We start from the raw sequence: 12,598 nt of genomic DNA on the forward strand, positions 1-12,598 counted from the left end.
AGCTTCAGCAGAAGGAAGCAAACAAAGATGGGAGAAGATGAGGCTAGAATGAGCTGGGCCTGGTGGCTCACACCTGTCATCCTAGCAACAAAGGAGGCTGAGATCTGAGGATTGCAGTTCAAAGCCAGCCCAGGCAAGAAAGTCCATGAGACTCTTATCTCCAGTGAACCACTAGAAAACCAGAAGTGGCGCAGTGGCTCAAGTGGTAGAGCACTAGCCTGGAGCTGAAGAGCTGAGGGACAACACCCAGTCCCAAAGTTCAGGCCCCATGACTGACCAAAAAAGGGGGAAAAAAAGACTACTCTGACTGGAAAGATTAGTACAGTAGAGGTCTTTGAAAAGAGAAAGTTGACAGATTAAGAAAAGAAGGGAGAGAGCAGAAAACAATTTAAGTGAAAGAGACATTATAGCCAACACCACAGACATGAGGGGTCACAGAAGACCACGGTGAACAGCTGTTCACCAGCAAATGAGGCTGCGGAAGTAGGGAGATTCCTAGAGGTAGGTAGACCAAGATGGAGTCAGAAAACAAAAAATGTGCATGACCAGTGACGTGGAGATTGGAACAATGACCTGCCAGCTGTTGCAGATTTAGCCCCAGAGTGAACCAGTGCTTGAATTCTTCCAAAATAATTAGAAGGCTATGGAACACTTCCTCATTCTTCAGGTTCAGAATTACTCAAAATCAGACAAGGATGGTAAGAAAAGTATAGCACACTATCCCAGAATCAGCAAGATTCTAGCAAACAAAATTCCACAGCCCATGCCCAGTGAGATGCACCCCTGGAGAACACGCACAAGCCAATAAGCGTGAGCTGTGACATCAGTGGTAGAACAGACACATGGTGCTGTGGTGGTGCACACCTGTGTCCCCACTTGGTGTGCAAGCCTGTGTCCTCACCATGTGTACACGCCTATATGCCCACTGCGTGTGCAAGCCCGTGTCCCCACTGTATGCACGCCTGTGTCCCCACCGTGTGTGCACACCCATGTCCTCACCATGTGTACACGCCCGTTTCCACCATGTGTGCACGCCCGTGTCTCCTGTGCACGCCCGTGTCCCCTGTGCTCGCCCGTGTCCTCACCGTGTGTGCTCGCCCGTTTCCACCGTGTGTGCACGCCCGTGTCCTCACCGTGTGTGCACGCCCGTGTCCTCACCGTGTGTGCACGCCCGTGTCCTCACCGTGTGTGCATGCCCGTGTCTCCTGTGCTCGCCCGTGTCCTCACCGTGTGTGCTCGCCCGTGTCCCCTGTGCTCGCCCGTGTCCTCACTGTGTGTGCACGCCCGTGTCCTCACTGTGTGTGCTCGCCCGTGTCCTCACCGTGTGTGCACGCCCGTGTCCTCACCGTGTGTGCACGCCCATGTCCTCACTGTGTGTGCTCGCCCGTGTCCTCACCATGTGCAAGCCCGTGTCCTCACTGTGTGTGCTCGCCCGTGTCCTCACTGTGTGTGCACGCCCGTGTCCTCACCGTGTGTGCACGCCCGTGTCCCCTGTGCACGCCTGTGTCCTCACCGTGTGTGCTCGCCCATGTCCTCACCGTGTGTGCTCGCCCGTGTCCTCACCGTGTGCACGCCCGTGTCCTCACTGTGTGTGCACGCCCGTGTCCTCACCATGTGCATGCCCGTGTCCTCACCGTGTGTGCTCGCCCGTGTCCTCACCGTGTGTGCTCGCCCATGTCCTCACCGTGTGTGCTCGCCCATGTCCTCACCGTGTGTGCACGCCCATGTCCTCACCGTGTGTGCACGCCCGTGTCCTCACCATGTGCATGCCCGTGTCCTCACCGTGTGTGCACGCCCGTGTCCTCACCATGTGCACGCCCGTGTCCTCACCGTGTGTGCAAGCCCGTGTCCTCACTGTGTGTGCAAGCCCGTGTCCTCACCGTGTGTGCAAGCCCGTGTCCTCACCGTGTGTGCTCGCCCGTGTCCTCACCGTGTGTGCTCGCCCGTGTCCTCACCGTGTGTGCACGCCCGTGTCCTCACCGTGTGTGCTCGCCCGTGTCCTCACCGTGTGTGCTCGCCCGTGTCCTCACCGTGTGTGCTCGCCCGTGTCCTCACTGTGTGTGCTCGCCCGTGTCCTCACCATGTGCAAGCCCGTGTCCTCACTGTGTGTGCTCGCCCGTGTCCTCACTGTGTGTGCTCGCCCGTGTCCTCACTGTGTGTGCACGCCCGTGTCCTCACCGTGTGTGCACGCCCGTGTCCTCACCGTGTGTGCACGCCCGTGTCCCCTGTGCTTGCCCGTGTCCTCACCGTGTGTGCTCGCCCGTGTCCTCACCGTGTGTGCACGCCCGTGTCCTCACCGTGTGTGCTCGCCCGTGTCCTCACCGTGTGTGCTCGCCCGTGTCCTCACTGTGTGTGCACGCCCGTGTCCTCACCGTGTGTGCACGCCCGTGTCCTCACCGTGTGTGCTCGCCCGTGTCCTCACCGTGTGTGCTCGCCCGTGTCCTCACCGTGTGTGCACGCCCGTGTCCTCACCGTGTGTGCTCGCCCGTGTCCTCACCGTGTGTGCTCGCCCGTGTCCTCACTGTGTGTGCTCGCCCGTGTCCTCACCATGTGCAAGCCCGTGTCCTCACTGTGTGTGCTCGCCCGTGTCCTCACTGTGTGTGCTCGCCCGTGTCCTCACTGTGTGTGCTCGCCCGTGTCCTCACCGTGTGTGCTCACCCGTGTCCTCACCGTGTGCACGCCCGTGTCCTCACCGTGTGTGCTTGCCCGTGTCCTCACCGTGTGTGCTCGCCCGTGTCCTCACCGTGTGTGCTCGCCCGTGTCCTCACCGTGTGTGCTCGCCCGTGTCCTCACCGTGTGTGCACGCCCGTGTCCTCACCGTGTGTGCTCGCCCGTGTCCCCTGTGCACGCCCGTGTCCTCACTGTGTGTGCTCGCCCGTGTCCTCACCGTGTGTGCTCGCCCGTGTCCTCACCGTGTGCTCGCCCGTGTCCTCACTGTGTGTGCTCGCCCGTGTCCCCTGTGCTCGCCCGTGTCCTCACCGTGTGTGCACGCCCGTGTCCACACCGTGTGTGCTCGCCCGTGTCCTCACTGTGTGTGCACGCCCGTGTCCTCCCCGTGTGTGCTCGCCCGTGTCCCCTGTGCACGCCCGTGTCCTCACCATGTGTGCTCGCCCGTGTCCCCTGTGCACGCCCGTGTCCCCTGTGCACGCCCGTGTCCTCACCGTGTGTGCACGCCCGTGTCCCCTGTGCACGCCCGTGTCCTCACCGTGTGTGCACGCCCGTGTCCTCCCCGTGTGTGCACGCCCGTGTCCTCACCGTGTGTGCACGCCCGTGTCCTCACCGTGTGTGCACGCCCGTGTCCTCACCGTGTGTGCTCGCCCGTGTCCTCACCGTGTGTGCTCGCCCGTGTCCTCACTGTGTGTGCACGCCCGTGTCCTCACCGTGTGTGCTCGCCCGTGTCCTCACCGTGTGTGCTCGCCCGTGTCCTCACCGTGTGCACGCTCTTGTCCTCACCGTGTGGAGCACACCTGTCTCTCTCCAGCATGTGTGCACACCCGTGTCCCCTCTGCTCAGGAGCTCCCCATCATAGCAAGACCTCTGTGTTCAGGGGAAGCTTTTGATAGAATGGAGATGAAATGTTCTTTGTGATTAAAAGTCTTGCAAATTGTGTTATGGAGAGAATGTGTCAGCAGAATGAAAGCTACAAACAGAGCTTGTGTGCTCCGTGGTGAGGAGTCAGCTGGGGTCAGGGCCAGTCCGGGTGGTCGCTGCCGTTCTCCGTGACACAGCTCTGGGAAAGAGTCCTTGGGCAAGAAAAAGAAAAATCCAAACTAGACCGAGGAGAGAAAATGGTCTCTGCTTGAAGATGACATGATCTTACAGGTAGAAAACCTTCAAGATTCTGCCAAAGCATTCTTAGAATAAAATTAAGTAAAAGTTACAGGATTAAAAACTCAGCATACAATGGACTATGACAAACTTTACAGGATTCTAGACACCAAGACACAGTGAGGCCAAATCAGGAGTCTTAGAAAAGCACCAAGTTGTAACACCCAAGCCCCTCTTCTGCATATGTAAAAATACACGGACTGAAACGAACTCAAAAGAGAAGGAAACAAAGGACCCTTTCTTGACCTGTCCTTTTCTTTTCCGATGACTGGGATAACCAAGTGTTACATTTCTTGATCCGCGGCTCCCCTCCCTCTGATCCTGAATCTCTGGCCTCCGGGATGCGGTTGGCCTGGTCCTGCCACCACTGAAGAATCCCCCCGCCCAGTGATCTTTGAGCCTCTGTCCACCACCACCTGTGCAGTTCTGTGTGTATAAACTCTGCCACGTTGGAGGTCAGTGCTGTTCTTGGTCTTCCCCGGAAAGGCAGTTGTTGGTCGGTCAAATAAAAATCCTTGTCACCTTTAACCCCGCCTTCCCACGTGTTCTTGACTCTGAGGACATTGCCATGACTATGTATTCTTTACCCCATAAATAGCGTACACACGTGCACATCTAAGGGGAGGTGGGAGGAGGGCTGTGCTGGACATTATGATAAAGTGAACCATGCAAGTCATGGGTGGAGATGGGAGGGAAGGAGAGAGAATGAGCGACCATGATAACAAAGCAAAAGGAAACAAATGCACTTAGCACCCAGCATCTACACAGGTGACCCCACTGAATATCACCTCTGAAACAAAGCAATTAAAAAAGCCAACACACAAATCCCTTGAACTTTTTCACAGACACCCATAAGACTGAAGAAAAACTGAGAAACCAATTTCCTGTATAGTGGTCAAAAAATGAAATTCATGAGGATAAAGTCTGATGGGGGGGATGGGAGGGCAAGGATGGTAGAGGAAACAAGAGGAGGCAACAATGGTAAGAAATGTACTCATTACCTTGCTCATGTGATTGTAACCCCTCTGAACGGTATTTTCACAATAAAAAAACCTATTAATAAAAAAAATATTACCAAGGAGGGCTGGGAAGGTGGCTCAGTGGTAAAGCGCTTGCCTTGCATGCATGAGGCCCTGGGTTCGATTCCTCAGCACCACAGAAGCAGAAAAAGCCGGAAGTGGCGCTGTGGCTCAGATGGTAGAGCGCTAGCCTTGAGCTGAAGAGCTGAGGGACAGCGCCAGAGTTCAAGCCCCTTGACTGACAAAGAGAAAAAATTCTTACCAAGGAGATGAAGGAACTATACACTGCAAAGTGTGACCCGGTCGAAGATGAAGGAACTATACACTGCAAAGTGTGACCCGGTCGTGCAAGAAGGGGAAGATGACCCAAATACGTGCAAAACGTCCCTTGTCTGTGCCTCTTGGGGGCTGCACAAAGGAGGTGCAGCTGCCCAAGCCGCTGCTGCGGAGCCCCACCCCAGTGGGACCCCAGGGGGACCCCTGTGGCAGTCAGAAACACCAGCAAAACCCTCAGCGTGCGTGGAAAGCACTGTTACAAAGACAGCAGCAGGTTACCAGCCCCATCCCCTGCCTGCTCAGTGCCAGACAGCTCCTGCCCAGGTCCGCCTCCATACACACCCCTCCCCCACTCCCCTCCTCCCCCACCCCCTCCTCCACTGCCCTCCTCCCCCACTCCCCTCCTCCTCACCCACTCCCCGCCTCCCCCACTCCCCTCCTCCTCCCCCACTCCCCCTCCTCCTCCCCCACTCCCCTCCTCCTCCCCCACTCCCCTCCTCCTCCCCCACTCCCTCCTCCTCCCCCTCCCCTCCTCCTCACCCACTCCCCGCCTCCCCCACTCCCCTCCTCCTCCCACACTCCCCCTCCTCCTCCCCCACTCCCCTCCTCCTCCCCCACTCCCCTCCTCCTCCCCCACTCCCCTCCTCCTCCCCCACTCCCCTCCTCCTCCCCCACTCCCCTCCTCCCACACTCCCCTCCTCCACACTCCCCTCCTCCCCCACTCCCCTCCTCCCCCACTCCCCTCCTCCCACACTCCCCTCCCACACTCCCCTCCTCCCACACTCCCCTCCTCCTCCTCCCACACACTCTCCCTCCTCCCACACTCCCCTCCTCCCACACTCCCCTCCTCCTCCCACACTCCCCTCCTCCCACACTCCCCTCCTCCCACACTCCCCTCCTTCCACACTCCCCTCCTCCCACACTCCCCTCCTCCCCCACTCTCCTCCTCCCACACTCCCCTCCTCCTCCCACACTCCCCTCCTCCTCCCCCACTCCCCTCCTCCCCCACTCCCTCCTCCCACACTCCCCTCCCACACTCCCCTCCTCCCACACTCCCTCCTCCCTCCCACACTCCCCTCCTCCTCCCCCACCTCACTCCTCCCCCACTCCCCTCCTCCTCCCCCACTCCCCTCCTCCACACTCCCCCTCCTCCCACACTCCCCTCCTCCCTCCCACACTCCCCTCCTCCCACACTCCCCTCCTCCTCCACTCCCCTCCTCCACCACTCCCCTCTTCCACACTCCCCTCCTCCTCCCACACTCCCCTCCTCCTCCCACACTCCCCTCTTCCCACACTCCCCTCCTCCTCCCCCACTCCCCTCCTCCCACACTCCCCTCCTCCCACACTCCCCTCCTCCTCCCACACTCCCCTCCTCCCCCCACTCCCCTCCTCCCCCACACTCCCCTCCTCCCACACTCCCCCTCCTCCCACACTCCCCTCCTCCTCCCACACTCCCCTCCTCCTCCCACACTCTCCTCCTCCCACACTCCCCTCCTCCCCCACTCCCCTCCTCCCACACTCCCCTCCCACACTCCCCTCCTCCCACACTCCCCCTCCTCCCACACTCCCCTCCTCCCACACTCCCCTCCTCCCACACTCCCCTCCTCCTACACTCCCCTCCTCCTCCCACACTCCCCTCCACCCACACTCCCCTCCTCCCACACTCCCCTCCTCCTCCCACACTCCCCTCCTCCCACACTCCCCTCCTCCCACACTCCCCTCCTCCCACACTCCCCCCCACACTCCCCTCCTCCCACACTCCCCTCCTCTCCCACACTCTCCCCCTCCCACACTCCCCTCCTCCTCCACACTCCCCTCCCCACACTCCCTCCTCCTCCACACTCCCCTCCTCCCCACTCTCCTCCTCCCACACTCCCCTCCTCCTCCCACACTCCCCTCCTCCTCCCCCACTCCCCTCCTCCCCCACTCCCCTCCTCCCACACCCCCTCCCACACTCCCCTCCTCCCACACTCCCCTCCTCCTCCCCCACTCCACTCCTCCCCCACTCCCCTCCTCCTCCCCCACTCCCCTCCTCCCACACTCCCCCACCTCCCACACTCCCCTCCTCCTCCCACACTCCCCTCCTCCCACACTCCCCTCCTCCTCCACTCCCCTCCTCCACCACTCCCCTCTTCCCACACTCCCCTCCTCCTCCCACACTCCCCTCCTCCTCCCACACTCCCCTCTTCCCACACTCCCCTCCTCCTCCCCCACTCCCCTCCTCCCACACTCCCCTCCTCCCACACTCCCCCTCCTCCCACACTCCCCTCCTCCCACACTCCCCTCCTCCTCCCACACTCCCCTCCTCCCCCACTCCCCTCCTCCTCCCACACTCCCCTCCTCCCACACTCCCCCTCCTCCCACACTCCCCTCCTCCTCCCACACTCCCCTCCTCCTCCCACACTCTCCTCCTCCCACACTCCCCTCCTCCCCCACTCCCCTCCTCCCACACTCCCCTCCCACACTCCCCTCCTCCCACACTCCCCCTCCTCCCACACTCCCCTCCTCCCACACTCCCCTCCTCCCACACTCCCCTCCTCCTACACTCCCCTCCTCCTCCCACACTCCCCTCCTCCCACACTCCCCTCCTCCCACACTCCCCTCCTCCTCCCACACTCCCCTCCTCCCACACTCCCCTCCTCCCACACTCCCCTCCTCCCACACTCCCCTCCCACACTCCCCTCCTCCCACACTCCCCTCCTCCTCCCACACTCTCCCTCCTCCCACACTCCCCTCCTCCTCCCACACTCCCCTCCTCCTTCCACACTCCCCTCCTCCCACACTCCCCTCCTCCTTCCACACTCCCCTCCTCCTCCCACACTCCCCTCCTCCTCCCCCACTCCCCTCCTCCCACACTCCCCTCCTCGCACACTCCCCTCCTCCCCCACTCCCCTCCTCCCACACTCCCCTCCTCCTCCCACACTCCCCCTCCTCCCACACTCCCCCTCCTCCCACACTCCCCTCCTCCTCCCACACTCCCCCTCCTCCCACACTCCCCCTCCTCCCACACTCCCCTCCCACACTCCCCTCCTCCCACACTCCCCTCCTCCTCCCACACTCCCCTCCTCCCACACTCCCCTCCTCCTCCCACACTCCCCTCCTCCCACACTCCCCTCCTCCCACACTCCCCTCCTCCCACACTCCCCTCCCACACTCCCCTCCTCCCACACTCCCCTCCTCCTCCCACACTCTCCCTCCTCCCACACTCCCCTCCTCCTCCCACACTCCCCTCCTCCTTCCACACTCCCCTCCTCCCACACTCCCCTCCTCCCACACTCCCCTCCTCCTCCCCCACTCCCCTCCTCCCACACTCCCCTCCTCCCACACTCCCCTCCCACACTCCCCTCCTCCCACACTCCCCTCCTCCTCCTACACTCCCCTCCTCCTCCCACACTCCCCTCCTTCGCCATTAGGTAGAATGTTTCAATCTGGGTGTCCATGGCAGGCGGAGGGGTGGTGCATGCGCGCACGTCCAGTGTGTCTTCGCAGGTGGAAAGGTGAGTCCACAGTGGAGCCATGCCTGTATGGGTGTAGCCAGCTAGCAGAAATGGCTGCCCGGTGAGCACGCATTCAGTGTTGTTTCCTAACCTGCTGTGGGCTCTGAGGTGCATACCTGTGCTCCCAGTCAGGAGGACTGGCACTCAAGGTGATTGACTCCCAGGTGGAGGTCACCAAGGCTATCTCCACATGGAGGAGGCCGAGCATGGTGCTCCCTGCCTGTGGCCCTGGAGGCCCGGCCCGGGGCCGAGGTGCTGGGCACATTTACTCTGCGGTCAGGCCAGGATCACTGCCGCCAGGTCAGGAGCACTGTGGTCAGGTGCAGTGTGGTCAGGTCAGGAGCACTGTGGTCAGGACAGGAGCACTGTGGTCAGGTGCAGTGTGGTCAGGTCAGGAGCACTGTGGTCAGGTCAGGAGCACTGTGGTCAGGTCAGGAGCACTGTGGTCAGGTCAGGAGCACTGTGGTCAGGACAGGAGCACTGTGGTCAGGACAGGAGCACTGTGGTCAGGACAGGAGCACTGTGGTCAGGTCAGGAGCACTGCGGTCAGGTCAGGAGCACCGCGGTCAGGTCAGGAGCATCGCGGTCAGGTCAGGAGCACCGCGGTCAGCTCAGGAGCACCGCGGTCAGGTCAGGAGCATCGCAGTCAGCTCAGGAGCACCGCGGTCAGCTCAGGAGCACCGCGGTCAGCTCAGGAGCACCGCGGTCAGCTCAGGAGCACCGCGGTCAGCTCAGGAGCACCGCGGTCAGGACAGGAGCACCGCGGTCAGCTCAGGAGCACCGCGGTCAGCTCAGGAGCACCGCGGTCAGCTCAGGAGCACCGCGGTCAGCTCAGGAGCACCGCAGTCAGGTAGGAGCACCGTGGTCAGCTCAGGAGCACCGTGGTCAGATAGGAGCACCGTGGTCAGCTCAGGAGCACCGCGGTCAGGTAGGAGCACCGCGGTCAGCTCAGGAGCACCGCGGTCAGGTAGGAGCACCGCGGTCAGCTCAGGAGCACCGTGGTCAGGTAGGAGCACAGAGGCTGGCGAGGCGCTGGCTGCTTTGGCATGAGAGCTGCGGCGTGGGTATTTTCAGCGGAGGCTCCTGCCGCACCCCAGGCCGAGCTCCAAAGGATCCACTGGGACCCAGCTAAAACCCTTCTTACAGGATGCTGGACCAGAGGGTGCGGAGGGCTCTGGGGTGAGGGTCCCGGGGAAGGAGCCTCTCTGGCCAGCCCTGCCGCCGTTCACGTCTGTGATCGCCGAGCCCCGGGCTTGGCTCGAAGGAAGCTTGGTTCAGCATCACAGCACAGAAAAGCTACTGATGGCTGTGGGTTGGGTTATGCCCTGCTGCTTCACCAAAGTTTTGAATCAGCCCTGGTGTTTGGGGGAGGGGTCCTTTAAACACTGGATCATGCCATCTGCAAAAAGCAATAGTTTTACTTCGTCCTTTCCTATTCGGATCCCTTTGTGTCTTTCTCTTGACTTGTTGCTGTTGCTAGGGATTCAGGTACTATATTGAGGAGCACTGAAGACAGCGGAAACTCTTCTCGTTTCTGATTTAAGAGAAAATGGTTATCATTTTTCACCATTAAGTATAATGTTGGCTGTAGGTTTGTCATACACAATCTTTATTATATTGAGGAATATTCCCTGTATTTCTAGCTTCTCCAGAGCATTTTTTACAAAAAGGTGTTGAATCTTGTTAAAAGCTTTTTCTGTCTCTATTGAGCTAATCATGTGATTCTTGCCCTTGCTTCTGTTGATGTGTTGTGGAACACTTATTGATCTTTGTGTGTTGAACCAGCCTTGCAATCCCTAGGGTGAATTCCACTGGGGCATAGTATGTCATTTCCTTGATTAGTTGTTGGATTTGGTTGGCCAGAATTTTATTGAGAAGTTCTGCATCTGTGTTCACCAAAGAGATAGATGTTCTCTTTCTTATGGTCCTTATCTGATTTGGGGATGAGTGTAATGCTGGCTTCATAGGATGAGTTTGGTAGTGACCCTTCCATTTTTATTGAATTGAAAACTTTGAGGAGCATGGAAGTAACTTCTCCTTTGAAGGCCTTATAGAATCTTAGCTGTAAAGTCAGTAGGTCCTGGGCTTTTCTTGGGCGGGAAGTCTTGTATTGCTGTTTCAATTTCATTCCCTGCCATGGGCCTGTCTGTTTGGTTTATAATTTGTTCAACCACTCTTGAAAGCAATGTGGAGGTTCCTTGAAAAATTAAGCAACTTTTCTGTGAGCATTTATCCAAAAGATTACAAAGTAGGATACAGTAAAACTACCAATACAACCATGTTCACTGCTACACTGTTCCCCTAGCCAAGGTATGGAATCAGCCCAGATTCCCTTCAATGAACAAGTGAATCAAGAAAATGTGGTATATATACGCAATGGAATTTTACTCATCTATTAAAAAAAATCTTACTAGCTAGGCTCTGGTGGCTCACATCTGTCATCCTATCTATTCTGAGGATTGCAGTTCAAAGCCAGCCTGGGCAGGAAAGTCCTTGAGACTCTTAGCTTCACTTAACTACCAGAAAACCAGGAGTGGTGCTGTGACTCAAGTGGTAGAGTACTTGCCTTAAGCTGAAGAACTGAGGGACAGCGCCCAGGCCCAGAGTTCAAGCTCCATGACTGACCAAAAATAAATAAATAAATAAAAAGAAAGAGAAGAAGAAAATAAAGAGAAAGAGAAATGAATCGTACTGTACTCTTTGTAAAGCAATGGAAAGACCTGGAGAAAAAAATGGAATTCAGTGAGGTCCAGAGGGACAAAGGACCCATGTTCTCCAGTGTGTGGAAGCTGGGCTGAGCACACACATGATCAGTTAATGTGCTGGGTGATATCCATGTAATAGACTCAAGGGAGAACTCAAATAGCATTATTCCTTAGAAGGCCAAAACCAAAGTTCAGCAAAACAAACCACCAGGTGGGGTCAAGGGGAAGGGGGTGGACAAATTAAGTGGAGAAGAGGGGAGAATGTAGTAAAAAATCCAATGTGTATCCTACAGAATTAGGAAGAGTAAGGGAAGGGTGGGGAGGGGAGGGACGGGTGAAAAAAAAGTTAAAAAAAGAACCAGAGCACATTGGCGAAGGTCCAGTGACCTTGGAAGGGCATCTTTTCCTGCATGGAGATAGACCTAACCTGGAAGGAAGTGAGGGCACAGGACAAGAGAACTTCTGAGCTGAGAGGAGACTCCCAGCCCCATCTCCGCTCCCACAGGAGGAAGGGAGCCCTGCTTCAGATCATGGGCTCAGATCACCAGCTGCTCTCCAGAAGAGATCCCTTAGCTTGAACCGCTCCGCACAAGGCTGGCTCTGGAGTCAGGGGGCCCTCCGGTGGTCAGGAAGGCAGGAAGCAGTGTGGTCTCCCTGTGCCAGAGTGGCCTGAATACCATGCCCTCCCCCGCCCCGTGTCTCTCTGTGCCGGTCCTGGGGCCTGAGCACTGTCCCTGAGCTTTGTGGCTCAAGGCTAGAGCTCTACCACTTGAGCCACAGCACTACTTCTGGCTTTTTATGGGGGTGGTAGTGGTGGTTAATTGGAAATAAAGGTCTCACAGTCTTTCCTGCCTGGGCTGGCTTTGAATTGCAAACCTCAGAGTAACATAAGCTTGAGCCACCAGCGCCCCGCTGGCCTTCACTTTTTCTTCTTTTCTCACCACTGCAGGATAAATGTATCCTGTGTGTGTGGGGGGGGGGGGCTGGAGGAGGAAATGTCAGGCCACAGATGTCCTGCAAAATCATGGATACGCGACAGGCCAGGCATGCGTGCTTCTGAGAGGCTGTCTGTGGCTATCTGCCTTTATGATTCTGTATGGCCTGTGAATGATGTTACAAATATCCAAATGGCCCTTGGCAGAAAAAAAGGGGCCATGGACCCCCGCCGCTGAGGAGTGAGGAAGTGCGTGCAGGAAGAAGGGCCGCTCCTCTTCACGGCCATCTGTCCCTGTCACTGTCTTTCTGCAAGGTGACCACCAGAGGGCGCTGAGAC

This window comes from Dipodomys merriami, unplaced genomic scaffold (genome assembly GCF_024711535.1).
Source record: "Dipodomys merriami isolate MVZ:Mamm:240054 unplaced genomic scaffold, mDipMer1.0.p SCAF_5, whole genome shotgun sequence".
Taxonomy (NCBI): Eukaryota; Metazoa; Chordata; class Mammalia; order Rodentia; family Heteromyidae; genus Dipodomys; species Dipodomys merriami.